Source organism: Peromyscus leucopus, chromosome 1 (assembly GCF_004664715.2).
Source record: "Peromyscus leucopus breed LL Stock chromosome 1, UCI_PerLeu_2.1, whole genome shotgun sequence".
Lineage (NCBI taxonomy): Eukaryota > Metazoa > Chordata > Mammalia > Rodentia > Cricetidae > Peromyscus > Peromyscus leucopus.
In genome coordinates this window covers 73,981,303-73,996,541 of record NC_051063.1, presented here as the reverse complement: position 1 = coordinate 73,996,541, position 15,239 = coordinate 73,981,303, and the positions used below count along the sequence as shown (strand labels likewise).

The 15,239-nt window shown below is 46.0% G+C and overlaps 1 protein-coding gene across 11 annotated transcripts in view; it reads left to right on the top strand.

Annotated features, from left to right (window-relative positions):
* The first annotated feature begins 214 nt into the window (after window positions 1–214).
* The window catches only part of Tacc2 (transforming acidic coiled-coil containing protein 2), a 211,561-nt gene continuing 196,536 nt past the window's right edge, over window positions 215–15,239 (top strand). For all 11 annotated transcript variants that reach the window (XM_037209913.1, XM_037209926.1, XM_037209943.1 and 8 more), the window contains exon 1: window positions 215–296. The gene's annotated coding sequence lies outside the window, so the exon portion shown is untranslated. The remainder of the gene's footprint in view (window positions 297–15,239) is intronic.

The window sequence follows — 15,239 nt, the reverse complement described above, 5'->3', positions numbered from 1 at the left end:
TGGAGTCAAAGAGAGAGCGGGCGGCTGGCAGGTGGGCTGCAAGCTCCCTGCTCCTTGTTATCCTCCCTGCTGGCCTGAGAGAGCCTTCTGGAAAGCTGCCACCTGGCCCGGGTCAGATTGCTTACACACCGCTGCCTCACAAGCCAGTGTTCCCAACCTTAAGCCAGTGCACATTTATAGAACAATTCCATGTGATCCTGAGGCAGGCAGACCACAGCCAGAGGACAGTGCTTAGATGTGACCTCGGAGAGAGGCCGCCTACCTCCTTGCTGCTCTCCACACTAAGAGGATACTGGGTAAGTGAGTCTCCGAAGGACGATTTCATTCCTTTGATGCATGCCTTTAACCTGGTTTGGTTGCGAAGGTTAGAAGCTTTCACAATTTTCTCCTCATAAAGTGAAATCAAAGGAGATTTGTACTTCTCCCCCTCCTCTCCCCATTGCCTCCTAAACTAAACGAGCTGTCTGATTTCTTACTAAAGTAACTGGTTGCTTTGGGTAGGATACAACCCCATTAAACTGGACCTTGGTTATAAAATGAGCGATTGGAGCAATAGATAGCTACAGTAATTTTTCCTGGCCTCTGTGGCTCTGTGATTTGCATGTTGTACTCCCAAGTGTTGGTGGTTGTGTAGAATACTCATTTGAGAGCCCCTAAGGCCCTGGCCCCTGAGGTCCTTAGTGGGTGAGTTATTTTAGAACTCATGTTGCTGTCGGCCTTAGGGTATCTGAGAATATATTTCTATCAACACTCATTGGTAGCTTCTCAGCCTTTTGTTGATGTTGTGGCTGGCAACTCCATCAGCTGCCGACTGATCTCGACAGGGCAGCATTTCTGAGTTTCACTTGATATCAGTTATAATTGACTCATCAGGAGTTAAGCAAAATCCTGTTCAGTTGCTCAAACAGGTGTGTGTGTGTGTGTGTGTGTGTGTGTGTACACCATGTCCCCCGAACTGACAGGGCAACAAGACTGAAATTCCTTATCCAGATTATATCACCATGTAATATCTATCATGTAATATCAGTGTCTGCATCTGCTCAGAGGGCAGGGTGGAGCTCAGCTGGAAGAGTGTTTCCCAGCACCCACAGAGCCCTTGCTTCAATCTCCAGCACCTCCCCGACACTGCATAACCCTGGAGTGGGTGGTTCACACGAAATCCTAGCGCTGGAGACAGGAGGATCAGAAGGTCAAGGTCATCCTTCTTTCCATATACACAGAGTTCAAGGCCAGCCTAGGCTACCTAAGACCCGGTCACAAAAAAACAAAACAAAAACAAACAAACAAAAAACCCCCCAGTAGTCCAAGTTTTAGCGGCTGCTTTCCGATCAGCCCCCTGTCCTTGGTATTTGGGGCTCTGTTCTCAGGTGTGGCAGGAGTCCTGTTGGCTCCCCTCACCCTCTTCATGTATGGCTCGGTGTGGAGGAAAATTTCTTAGCTAGTTTTGCTGTAAATATGGCCCTGGGTTTCCGGTTTTGCATCTTGTCGCTCAGCAACTGTATGAAAAAGGACTTGGGTAGTTCAAAAAGATCCCTGCTGCCTTTGCCTCCTGAGAACGAGACTTGCTGGAGAGAAGGAGTTTGCTTCTGTGGTGACTCTAGGAGGGATCTTCTCCGAGCAAAGGAGAGGAAAAGAAAGGAGATGGAAGGAATCGAGGAGGCAAGCATCTGGAGAGTGTGGAGATTGGCTGTATATGAAAAAGTTAGAGAAATGGAGCAGAGCGCAAGCAGTAGCCCGACGTCCATCCCTTCGTTCCACTCAGCAACATTCAAGGGCTCCCTTCCTCTGATGCTCTCAACTAGACAGGCTGCGGTTGTATTCCACACTGACATAATCTCTGCCCACACAGAGCTCCTGTTCCGGTGGATGAGGTGGACACTAAGTGGACCACCACGAGGCGGAGAGTTGCCGTAATGGTGTCAGATCACGTGACTGAAAGAATAGATCTTTTAAATAGAACTGGACTCATCTATTTAGAAGTAAATTTCCCCTTCTTTCCTCCTAAGCCTCTAAATAGATGAGTCCACTGCAGTCATTAAGTAGGGGTACCCAGGAGGGAGGAAAAAGTTGACTTAGGGTGGAAGTGAGAAGTCCATGGGAGCTAGCGGACTCTCAAAGGAGAAGACGGAGCTAGGTAACCAGGTCCCAGTTCTCAGGAAACAGCTTTCCTGGGAGGGTGGAAAGAAGAGCAGAACTGAGCAGCACCTTTTTCTGAAGGTTTGTAAAGGCTGAGAGGGAAGAGGCCAGTGCTGTCCAGGTACTGAGGGAGGGTCTGAGATGAGGTGTGAGTTTGGGGTCATGAGCAGCTTCTGAGTTCTGAGTGTAGTGTCAGTCAGTACCCTTGGGATGCAAGAAGCAGGATCTCTGAAGAGGAAGTAGGGAGTATTTATTGTGTGAGTACATCATGGGCCTTCCACACCAGCTTCCAAACAAGCAGGGGCTTCCTTTAGCTCTTAGGGGAAGACTAGTCTCTGCCGGGTCCCTCGTCCTGCCCCTCCTTAATTTCATTAAGTATGGAGGAGGGTTCTAGTCACTGAGCTCCACCCCTTATTACTAGGGGGCTCTTTTGATTGACTTTCAGGGCCCCTATCAAATATACAAAGAGAGAATATCTGATTGACCCATTTTGAGCCAGAATCTAGTTCTGATACCAATAGTAGTATCCAGAGGTGGGTATGTGTAGTAGCCCAAGGCTACTCCATCAGTAAGAAGATGAGAAAAGGAGGAATAGGGAACTAGCAGGTGGAAGTGGTGATGGATGAGTTTTCAGAGCACAGTACAAAAACAAGCCTCCAAACATGACTGTTCAAGTGTGTGGTTCATGGCAGTAGAGTCGAAAGCTGGGACAAGCTTGTGATTGGCATCTTTTGTGTGTCACTGACAGCCTATTGAGATCTTCCTCCCTGGTGTCTTAATTCATCTGTGCTTAGAAGAGGTGTTTTTATACTCCTAGCCTGAAGAGGCAGGTTAGTCTCTGTGTGTTAATCCAGTGAGGTGCCTGTATGTGGCAGGATTAGTCCCTGTGTTGTTTTAATCCAGTGAGATGCCTGCATGTAGCAGGAGAGAGTCAAGATCACTGCACTTGCCAGTGTTTCGTGAATGTTACTCATGTGGGTGTTTAAAATTGACACAGGGGAGAGAGGCTGTGACGAGCGAAGGCTCTGAGTTTGTGACCTAAAAAGGGGAAATTGTCTCTGCACTCAAGTCGGGGAACAGTCAGTGTTGGCAGAGCTCTGTGCCAGAATTGGTACCAAGGAATCATGAAGAGATTAAACCCAGCAACACAAGCCTATGTTCAGCACAGAGAGCTGTATTTGTCAGTCAAGCTCTGTACATCTGTACAAAGTTCAAAGCAGAAAGAACCCGCATCTAGATGTTCACAGCCTTCAAAGAAACATCCCGGTTCTCCCAAGGACTGACCTTTCCCAGAGTAGCCGCCTTTATACTTCCCAGAATCAAGCTGCAAGACTTAGGACATGCATTCTGGTATCTTGGGGGGGGGGGAGAAAAGAAAAAAACAAGCAACACGACATTCCTAGGTTTAGCGGCTGGTTTCTGATCAGCCCCCTGTCCTTGGTATTTGGGGCTCTGTTCTCAGGTGTGGCAAGAAGAGTCCTGTTGGCTCCCCTCACCCTCTTCATGTATGGCTCGGTGTGGAGGAAAACTTCTTAGCTAGTTTTGCTGTAAATATGGCCCTGGGTTTTGCATCTTGTCGCTCAGCAACTGTATGAAAAAGGACTTGGGTAGTTCAAAAAGATCCCTGCTGCCTTTACCTCCTGAGAACGCTACTTTGGGACAGGAGGAGCTTGCTTCTGTGGTGGCTCTGAAAGGGATCAGGCCCAAGTGAAGGAGAGGAAAAAAAAAAGGAGTCAAAGGAAGGAATTTGAGGAGGCAAGAGTCTGGCTGTAGGTGAAGAAGCAGATGGAGTGAAAGGCGTTAAAGGGGGATAGGTGTGTGAAACCAGATGGGTCATTTATAAGTAGAACCAAGGTTTTCATTTTGAGGGGACATAATTTTACAAATGAATCTGTGAACTTAAAAAAAAAGTGCTCTAGCTGAGCATGGTGGCACATGCAGTTAGTGCCAGCACTCCGGAGGCGGAGAGAGGAGAATTGTTAGTTGGAGGCCAGATGCGCTCCATAAGACCCCCGTTTCAAAAACAAAACAAACACAAACAAAACAGGGGAAACAAAAAAACCATGGTTCTATATTAGCTTTTGGTCATTTGGAAAACTATTCCCTGGGATATGCTTCTGCTGAGATGGATAATGAGGTGTGAGGCAGGATTGACAGTGATTTCGTGTGTCATATTTCATAGCAAACAGGAGAAACCACCGCACCTTGAATTTTGACCTGTCATAAGATCATGGTGTCATGTGTCCCAGTCCTCTGAAGAGTGCCAGGTGGCGACGTGTTTGCATTGCTGTTGGAACATTCGTAATGACCCGGTCAGGAGCACCTCTGCTTTTCCAGTTCCTCCTTGCTTTCCTGCCCCAGGAGTTTCTAATGTTTGCAAGCATCTTCTTTTCATTTAGCATAAAGAGATTCGGGTTGATGTAGCTTGGTCCACAGATACTAACTTTAGAGAAGCAGTTGAAGAAGGAATGATACATGCCCACGATAACCAATGATTGGCAGCATAGCTTGATAGATATCAGAATGAGGGAAATCCAAGAGTTATCCTTAGGAAATGCAGTCATACATGGTAAGAACAGACCTCGGGTCCAAGTCCTAGCAGTGGGTCATGATCAGACATCCCTTCCCAAACCCACATCAAAGGGGGGAGGGCTGAGTGAAGCCTAGCAACATTTAGGCTTAGAGTTCACTAGAGGCCCTGGTTCCCTTGTCTCAAGTACAACAGAGAAATTCAGTTTGGAAAATGAGAGTTAAGTCAGGCTTGGTGGTGCACACCTGTAACCAAAGCACTCAGGAAATGGAGGCAGGAGGATCTTTCAAGTTTAAGGCCAATCTTCTCTACCTCAGTGAGTTCCAAGCCAGCCAAAGCTACACAGTGAGACCTTGTCTTAAAGGAGGGTAGGGGCTGGAGAGATGGCTCAGCTGTCAAGAACATTGGCTGCTCTTCCAGAGGACCTGGGTTTGATTCCCAGCTCCCACGTGGCAGCTCATAACTGCATGTAATTCCAGTTTCAGGGAGTCTAATGCCCTCTTCTGGCCTCCAAGGGCACCAAACACACAGGTGGTATGCAGACATAATGCAGCAAAATATTTATATACATAGAACAAAAACAAATACTTTTTTTGTTATTGTTTTTTGTTTGTTGTTTGTTTGGAGACAGTTTCTCTGTGTAGCCCTAGCTGTCCTGGAACTCGCTCTGTAGACCAGGCTATTCTCAAACTCAGAGATCCACCTGCCTTTGCCTCACAAGTGCTGGAATAATAAAGGCATGCACTACCACCACCCAGTGAAAATAAATAAATCTTAAAAAAAAAAATAGGAAAGAAAGCAAGTGAGTAAATGAAGCCAAGTGTAGTGGCTATTAATCTCAGGCCTTGGAAGGCAGGGACAGGAGGATCTCTTTGAGTTTGGAGGTCAGCCTGGTCTATATAGCGAGTTCCAAGACAGTCAAAACTACATAGTATGACCTTATCTCAAAAATAAAATTAAAATTAAAAAAGAAATGGTAGGAAGGAAAGAAGGAAATCAAAACTAGTTGGCTTTAGTGGTTTGCATCACGGCTTGCCTGATGTCAGGGGAGGGTGAGCTAACCGTGGAGCCTTCCACTGACAGGATGTAACTTGGCCCAGCCAGGATTAGCTAAGGAACTGGAATGAGAGAGGGAGGATTTCTCTTCCCCCCCCCCCCCCCCCCCGCTTTTTTTTTTTTTTATGTCTTAAACAATTTTTTTTTTTCTTCAAGACAGGATTTCTCTGTGTAGTTTTGGTGTCTGTCCTGGATCTTGCTCTGTAGACCAGGCTGGCCTCGAACTCACAGAAATCATCCGGGCTCTGCCTCCCGAGTGCTGGGGTTAAAGGTGTTTTATGATGGATGTTTAAAACACATACAGAAGTAAAGATAGTGGAGGGGACCTCCTGATGTGCCCATTGCTAATTTCAACAACTGTCCACACCCAATCAACCTTATTTTGTTTATTAACCCACTTTCCACTACCATTCCCACCCTGTCCTCACTGACAGATTGGTCTAAAGCAAATAAGCCCACCATTCAATCAGTAATATTTTAGTACTTTATTTGTTTATAAGTCAAGGACTGAAGTGGTTCAGTGAGTAAAGATGCCTGTCACCAAGATTGACAACCCGAGTTCAACCCCTGGGACCCACATGGTGACCATAGAGAGCCAACATTCAAAAATTGTCCTCCAACCTCCACATGTGCTATCATACATGCACACCCCACACACATGTGCATGCACAATAATAAATCAAAATGTAATTAAACTTTTTTTAAAAGATGAGGACCCTCTTTGTATGTGCATAGCCACAGTGTACTTATCCACATAATTCTTTAATATTTAAAGTCTAGTTTTTGTTCAAATATCCCTGACTCTCTCACTTTCTAATTTTGTTGCTCTTATACAAGGACCTGCATTCAGTTCCCAGCACCCACATGGTTGCTCACAATCATCTGTAACTTCAGTTCCAAGGGATTTTCACTCTTCTAGCCTCTACAGGCACCAGATATATATGCAAATTTCATACATACAAGATAAAAATAAATCCTAAAAAAATATGATCGAAACAGGATTCATAAATTGTTTTTATTTTATTATTTATGTACATAGTTGTTTTCCCTGAGTATATGTCTGTGTGCTATGTGTATACAGTGCCCACAGAGGCTAGATGGGGAGAGGGATTCCCTGGAGCTGGAATTACAGATGGTTGTGTGCCACCATATTGGTGCTGGGAATTAAATTAAATTAATTAATTAATTAAACACAGGTCCTCTTGAAGAGTAGTCAATTCTAACTACTGAGCAGACTCATGTTTTTGAGCCATAGCAAAAATAAAGTCTGAAAAGTTAGCAACATAAACATGAACAAGTTTAAAATGATGAAAGGAAATTCAAATTTTTGAGTCTGTGACTATAATAATTATAATTTTTTAAAAAGTTTTGGTAGCCAGTACTTATAATTGTCACCAACAGTAGATTAATTACTTATGAAAACTCTATTGATTTAACTAGAAATTTAACATTGATTCTTTTTTTTTTATACCATGAGACATAGGTGCTTGATTATTGAGATTAGTCATTGATAAAGCGGGTCTTTTTTAAATCATCATTGGAGCATGGGAATAATAAAAAGCAATTTTTTAAGTCCGGAACAACAGCATAGTAGTTTTAAGGTTTGGTGTGTGTGTTTTGTTTTTTTGTTTTTATCTTTTCATGAAACCTGCTTGTGAGATTACCCATTTTGGTAGAAAGCCTGTTAGTTCTAGGAAAAAATGAGGCCTGACTTTTACGCTTGAAACCAATTTAGCTTGGCAGGTAACTGCGCCTCAGCTTTGAAGCTTTTTTATTTAAGAGACTTGGGTAATTTAAACTTTCCTTTAAAGCTCTCCAATTTCTGTCATCTGTAGGCAACATGTCTACCTTTTGTATCTAGAGTTATTGTAAAGCCAGAATGTTTTTAAGGCGAAAGCAGCCTTTTAAACGTTGATGAAGCACCAAAAGTCTGTATCTGTCAGGGCATCTCAGTGGTTTTTCCACATGGCTGGCATGATTTCTTTACTTGATATTAAATAAGAAAACATACTCAATTTGTATTTAAAAGAAAAGCTAAACCAGAGGGGTTTTCTCCTCAGAGGCTGAAAAGAATGAGGAAAGTTCCAGAAGGACTTTGATGAAAAGAAAAGGAAAAGTGGCATTTGGCCATGATATCCCTCCCCAAGAACCAGGTTAGGCAGCTAAGCATAAGAAGGAAGAAGGCGTGAGCAAGCCTTCGGGTGGCCACAGTGGAAACAAAAGAGGACCTGCAGCCCTAGGTCGGTGGCTGGCCATCAACTCCCATTACAGAAATCTGAGAAGGATAGGTTTTACTGGAATAAGCAGGAAGTATAGACCATGTAGCTCCCAAATCTGTTAAAAATGACAAAGATTTATTATCTGAGAGTTACCCTTAGCTCCTCCAAGGTACTCTTGATGGTATTGTTGCGCCTGAGGTCCCAGGGCTGCAAAAGGTTTCCCTGTGGAGGAGGAACTTGAGGGACTGCCCTACCTTGGTGTGCCAAAGAGGGAATTTTGCAGGAATCTTGCCAGAGGGAGGACTCCTGTTGTGAAGGAACGGAGACACAGGGGGGAACAGGGTAAGCCTTGCAAGACAGAGCCGCGATCTGAGGGCATCCCCAAGGGATCAAGGATTGTCAGAGAGATGTGCTTCTGTTGTCTCTGCTCGTCACTCCCCCCCCTCCCCTCCCCCCAGTCCATGCATTTTGAAGACTGCCTTTAACTTCCGTCTGTCCCTTTAAGTCCCTGGTGTAAGTGTTACAGCTCGGATGGAAAGCTATCCTGGCAGCTGGGAGCCAAGGAACACTATGAAGTCACACCACACAACAAACCTCACACACGAGATTTATCGGGAGGGAAAAACTAGGAGAGTGTCTGCCTCGGCCCAGGCGAGAAACAGTAGGAAAGTGAAGAGAATACGGGGTCTCTTGGTGGGTGGAGCTTTCCAGGGTGGGGATTGGTGGATTCTCGAGTTTTAAGCATAGGACAAATCAGAGATTGGTGGGATTCAGTGGTCAGGGATTGGTTGGATTTTGTGCTTAGGGATGTGGGTGGGATTTTGTGGCCAGAACTTGGTTAAGGGCAGGGTGTTTTTTTTCCTTGGCTCTGGTCTCAGGGCCAGAGTGTTCTTTCACTGGCCCTTTCTACCCTACACCCCTATGTTTTGAAATCTGCCCCCTCTTGGTCCTTCTCTGGCCATTTAAAGATCTGACATGAACTCTAGTTCCATCTAGTCTCCATTATTACCTGCTTCTACTTCTTACATTTCTCTTGGGAGGTACGTCAGTCTGTTGCCTATAAACATTTGTAGGAGTGTGGAAGCCAAAATTTGACAAATTGTGCTAAGGTTTTATGACTGCACTCTTTATTCACAGTTGTTTTGGAGGATGCTTATATTTCTCTTTCCATTCCCTGAAGGCAGAGAGGCGTGTATATACTCTCCTCATTGCTTTTCAGTGTTAATAGTTGAGCTGAACAGTACTTACCAAGACTTCAGAGTTGTAGATTCTGTTAGGTCGGGATCGGTGGAGAAACGTGGGAATAAAAGAAAGCAGGCAGGTGTCTACAGACAGAAATGTTCTTTAATCACAATAACTGAAGGGACACAGTCCCTCTGCAGAATGGAGACTGTGCTCACATGATGGGGGGAGGCTTGGGGATGGAAGAGTCCCATCTGCGGGGCAGCTCCCCTGCAGTCAGGGGGTGGCAGATACCAGCAGGTTTAGGATGTGGCTCTCCTGTCCAGATGCTTTCACAGGTGCTGTCAGTCAAGGCAGCTTTTCTTCCAGAGCTCCTCAGCCCACCTGAGGCTTTGGGCCATTAGCCCTTCAGATTACGTATAATAATTAGATTTCTAGTTGATTTTTTAAAATTATGCGTATGGATGTTTTGTCTGCATGTATGTCCATGTGCCATTCGTGTGCCTGGTGCCTGCGGAGGCCAAACAAGTGTGTCAGATCTCCTGGAAGTGGTTGTGAGTGGCCATGTGGATGCTAGGAATTGAACCTAACTCCTTTGGAAGAGCAGCAAGCTCTCTCTGTATCTCTGTCTCTCTGTCTCTGCCTCTGTCTCTGTCTCTGTCTCTCTCTCTCTCTCTCTCTCAAAACAGGGTTATTCCATGTAGCCCTGGCTATCCTAGATCTTGCTCTGTAGACTAGACTGGCCTCCAACTCACAGAGCTCCTCTGCCTCCTGAGTGCTGGGATTAAAGGTGTGCATCACCACCGCCGCCGCCGCCGCCACCACCACCACCACCACCACCACCACCACCCAGCAGCAGCAAGCACCTATGTTGGGCAGCTCACAACTCCAGTTCCTGGGGGACCTGACACCTCCAGCCTCTAAGGGCACTCACACTCATGTGCACATACCCACATGCAGGAATATATTAATTTAAAAATATTTTTAAAAATAAAAAGCTACTTTCTATTTAAATAATAATTGCAAAGTCTAATAACAGGATTTACAAAGTCCTACAGTGTCATATGGAGGGCAGATGTCTTCAGTTTCTCATTTGGGCCCTAACAGATGTCTTGTTACTACTGATACCTTTGGCTCTGCTGTAATTGACACTCATACCATCCCTCCTCCACTTAAGATCTCTGTCATGTGGTTTGCCCTGGAACAGTCTCTACCCTCTCTCTATCCAGCCTCAACCCTTCCCTTAGCCCACAGTTCCCAATTATATTGATACTACATTTGATTCCCAAATGTGACAGCGCAGTTCAGCTTTTGGATTCAAATTGATGTCTGAATTTTTTGTGGGTTACTACAGCTTGTTTTCATAAGCCATGTGGTTTCTGCTAATCTCATCTGCAGAGAGGGACATGTGGAAATTGTGAATAAGAGAACCACATCCTTGAGCGTGGCATCCCATTATCTGTGTAGCAGGAACAGAGACCCTCTACGCCAAATCCAGATGCAAGCTCATGTTTTCATTCAGAGCCCAGGGGCTCTGCAGAGCTAATATCACATTCGTTATTCCAGAACAGGATCCTCAGAGCCTCATCCCCAGAGGTCTAAGTCTGGCATAGACTGACACTAGTAGCCATCAGGCAAGGGCCATGCTTGTCAATTACCATCTGAACTGAGGGACCCATCTCTCAGACCTCCCTTACGGCATCCTTTGTGATCAGATGCACAGGTCTTCTCAGTGCCAACCAAGGCTGGACGTGGGCTGCTGAGAAAGGGATTTAGCAGGACCTGTAGTGAAATCTGATTGGTTAACTTATGCTACATAGTAAACTACCTCCAAAGCTTGATGGTCTAAAACAAGAGAGGCCTCTTTAGCTTTTATTCTGTGTGTTAACACTTTCAGGTGGGCCAGCTGCTTTTCTGGGTGGTTCTCATGGTTTCTGTTGGGATCTCTCATATGTCTGTGGTCAACTATGGGCTGGCTAGCTTTCAGCCACCACTAATCAGTTGGAGAGACAGAGGAACACGCTGGCTCAGTGCAATCCCAGAACGGGGCAAATTGAAGTTGGACCTAAAACTAAGATCGGATGGTGGTGCAGAAATTCAATGAGATCGTTCTCGTTAGTCTGCAGGCCTCACCATCGACTGCTGCCCAGTTCATGCCCAGTGACGTCACTGTGGTTCAGAGAGCTCTGGGAGAGTACTTTGCAGAATCCTGATGGGACGTAGTTAGTGAAACAATGGACATAAGTTCCTAGGGATTGAGTGACCTTCTCCAGATAGAATGTCTATTTCATCAGGAGGTAGTGAGTTTCCTACTACTAGCAATACCCAAAACAGTACGAGAGAGTCTATAACTAGCCCAGGCTCTACTTTAAAGAGTCATGACTTGACAGACAGTAGTTCCAAAAGTACTTTGGCCTCCATCCCCAAAGAACCAAATGGCACTCATGGGCTGGGCCATCAAGACATACTTCAAACATCCTATGATGCCACTCTCGGTCTCTCCACTAAAATGCAGCAGAGGGGGTCAGAGCAGAGTTCTCCTGCTCTCCTGCATCCCAAGCTAGCCTGTGTCCTCAGTTTGGCTACAGCTTTTCTTCCCACCTCACCAAATAACCTCTGTCCCTGTTGACCAGCTTTGGCCTGCTCTCTGCCCCAGTTACATGCAACTGCTCAGTCCTTGTCCTCTTCCAACACTATCAGCAGGAACTTGCCTCAACTCTGTCTACTGTTCACAATTCCCTTGTTTCAATAATCTTCTTGCTTGATCTCACCAAAAGCAGGCCTAGGCTCCCTTCTTATAACTGCAACAACATCTCAGACAGAGAGAAGTTACAGAAAATAAAGGATATGTTTGTAACCAGATAAATCCGGGAAACACCTTGGTATCTGCTACAGTTGTAGAACATTCTTTTGTGGCCATGGAAAAATCTTGTTATATAACTGTTAAGTCTTTTATAAAAGGCGGTTTCAAAATCCCAATTTTGCTTTTGTGGGTTTTGTGCTTATACATGTGATTATACTGGGAGTGTAGCTTTTTGGTAGACGCCTTGCCTACATTCATGAGACCGTGGAAGAGGAAGTAGGTACATACATGTATGTCTCCTCAGGGGTCAGCTGGGGTTTCCCTGTCCCTTAGGCTTGAACTCTAGTCTGCATAACTGGCAGATCTTTAAAGTCTACCTGAGATTATATTTTCCCAAGGGCTCATCCTCTCTGGTCTCCTGGGTGTTCGGGCTTTTGCGTCTGTGTACTCTAGTCACCAGCATGTGAGTAAAGTTTAGCCACTTCTTTCCAGTTCATCCCCCATAACTGCTACCAAGACCTAATAAAGCAAGACAAAGTGAATGCGTGTGGTGGGTGGTGGGGAGGTAACACCAGGAAGCCTCTCCCGACTGGTGAAGACCTCCATGACTGGTCCGTATAGCTGGAACTATCCTGTGTGCTCCTGGTGTGAGCTAGCTGGTAAAGACGGCACAGCCTGTGTGGAGCAAGCCTTTGAGCAGCTCATCCAGTCTGTCTACATTGCAAAGCAGGAGGGAATATGTCAGTCTTATCTCTGATCACAGGGCCCTGGGATCAGAGGTCCTTCATTCTCCTGGCTCTAATGTTCTGTGGGGATGAACTCTGGATATCCAAATTTCTCAGCGACCTGAGAAACGGAGGAAGGGAAAAGTGCAAGAAGCCCAAGGGAGGGGGTGAAGGAAGAGCGGTCATTTCAAACTCAAACCTAGGGGAGCCAGCGGGTCCTCGGTGCTTATGAAGGTCCCTTGCCAGAGTAAAAACCAGGCAATGTCTCTTCATCAATCTCTTCCCCGGGCGACAGCTGTTTGTTTGTATTGAAGTGGGAACATGATAACAGAGCTATAAGTAGCTCTGGGCTTAGCTGTGCAAGGTAGGGTGTCAGAGCAACTGAACTGGATCCAGGAGGGGAGAGCCGAGGCTGCTGGCTGCCTAGGAAGAGACCTGGCTGGTCTGGAGGACCAAGCTGGTGTGGGCAACTGGACCGACCAAGCAGCTGGAGAATTCGCTGATCTTCCCATGGTGAGTAATGTGACCTGGGCTCCACTTTCTGCTGGTACACACTCACCTGCTGGGGGTCCGATGGCCAGAGGCCATAGCAGGCGGGACGTGAACCTCCCATCTGTATTGGCTTTTCTGCTCTTGCCCCAGAGAAGCACCTTGCAAGCATGAGGGCTGTGCCAGATAAGACTTCCTGGAACAAGCCTGTGTGAGGCTGGTCCTGGCCCCGCTTCTTCATGCTCAGAGATGCTGGGGGAAATCATTTCTTCACAGATGAAAGGAAGTAGTGGAGAAGATGACCTTCGTGTTTTTCCAGCATTACATCTGTATCCAGAGAATCTCCAGGGTTTATCAAATGTTTGAAATGCATGTTTCTAGCACACCTAGGGAAAAGAGAATTTCTTTTTTTTTTTATTTATAGAAAAATGTAATCAATTCACTAACATATCCACAAAGTCCAGCAGGTTACACACAGTTCTCTCCCAGGGCAGGTGGGGCTGGAAAATCTCCTTGTGCCTCTGTCCCATCATGGAGGGAGTGCTTCCATGTAGCGTCATCTCTGATTCTCCAGTTCCCCTCTTCCCCATGCCTGCACAGCCCAGGCTCACAGTCTAGGGCAACAACCATGTTCTCCACCTGACCTACCCATGTGAAGTGTGGCGATATATTGTGTCCCCCAATATAATGTATCTCCCAATAAAATTTACCTGAGGATCAGAGGAGAAAGCCAGCCACTATACAGAAGTCAGACAATGGTAGCACACGCCTTTAATCCTATCACTTAGCAGGCAGGGATCTATCTGGATCTCTGTGAGTTCAAGGCCACACTGGGAACAGAGCCAGGCGTGGTGGCACATGCCTTAAATTCCATTACTAGTTAACCATGGAGGTCTGGAGGTCTGTGCAGACAGACAGGAAGTGACAGAGCTGGGCAGGAAGAGGAAGTGATATAGCTGGACAGTGAGAGCAAATCAGATGGCAGAACAGCAAGGCATATAGGCGTGGGTAGATGGGAAGTAGCTCACTTTTGGAAGCGGTGGAGTTGGTGAGGTGAGGTTAGTTGTGGCTTTCCCTGTTTCCTGGATCTCTCAGTTTTTTGCTTTTTGTTTGTTTGTTTGTTTGGTTGGTTGGGTTTTTTTTTTTTTTTTCTTTTTTTTTTTTCTCCCGAGACAGGGTTTCTCTGTGTAGCTTTGCGCCTTTCCTGGAACTCACTTGGTAGCCCAGGCTGGCCTCGAACTCACAGAGATCCGCCTGGCTCTGCCTCCCGAGTGCTGGGATTAAAGGCGTGAGCCACCACCACCCGGCTCAGGTTTTTGCCCCTATATCTGGCTCTGTGCTTTTTATTTAATAAGACCATTTAGAAATCCATCTACAGTGATGCTCCTGTACAGTTGTTCTCTCCCACACTTCATGTCTTCATTTATACCCTTGGCTCCTGTATAAGTTCTGTTTCTCATCACTGAGACAGAATACCTGGCAGGAAGCAGCGGGGGGACTTTGTTGTAGCTTGGCATCAGGGATATTGGTCCACCATGATGGTGAAACGAGCCAGTGGAAGCAGGTGTGTGGCTTGTTCACATCATGGTGGGTCAGAGCGCAGAAAGACGGGTCTATAGCTACGTGAGCATCCAACATCCACAAGTAGCCACACGGAGGGACTGGCCGGAGTCGCTAGCCCTACAACTATTTCAGTATAAATGGCTGGGTGAAAAGCATTTACCGTCTTCTCATCGGGCCTAAACTCTTCCTTTCCGTAGTCAAACATCTTTCTCCGCCAGTGCACACCTTAGTTAGTTGTGCTTTCTTGCAGATGTGAACTTCTTCTAGTGTGACAAGCTAGTAGTGTCTAAAATGCACAATTTTACTGTTGGGCCGTGCCTCGCCTGCAGGGCTACAATGGGTTCTCAACCACCCTAAGGATGGAATGTAGGGACAGGAGATACAAAGGAAAACACAGCAAGTCTAGATTCTGACCAAGGTGCAACTTTATTTCCTTTCACAAGGGTTTATATAGTTCCTGCAGTGTGGGGGGAGCAAGAAGCTGTCATCTGCATAAGGTGGGGCAAGCTAACAGGATATTTGTGTAGGATGTTTAC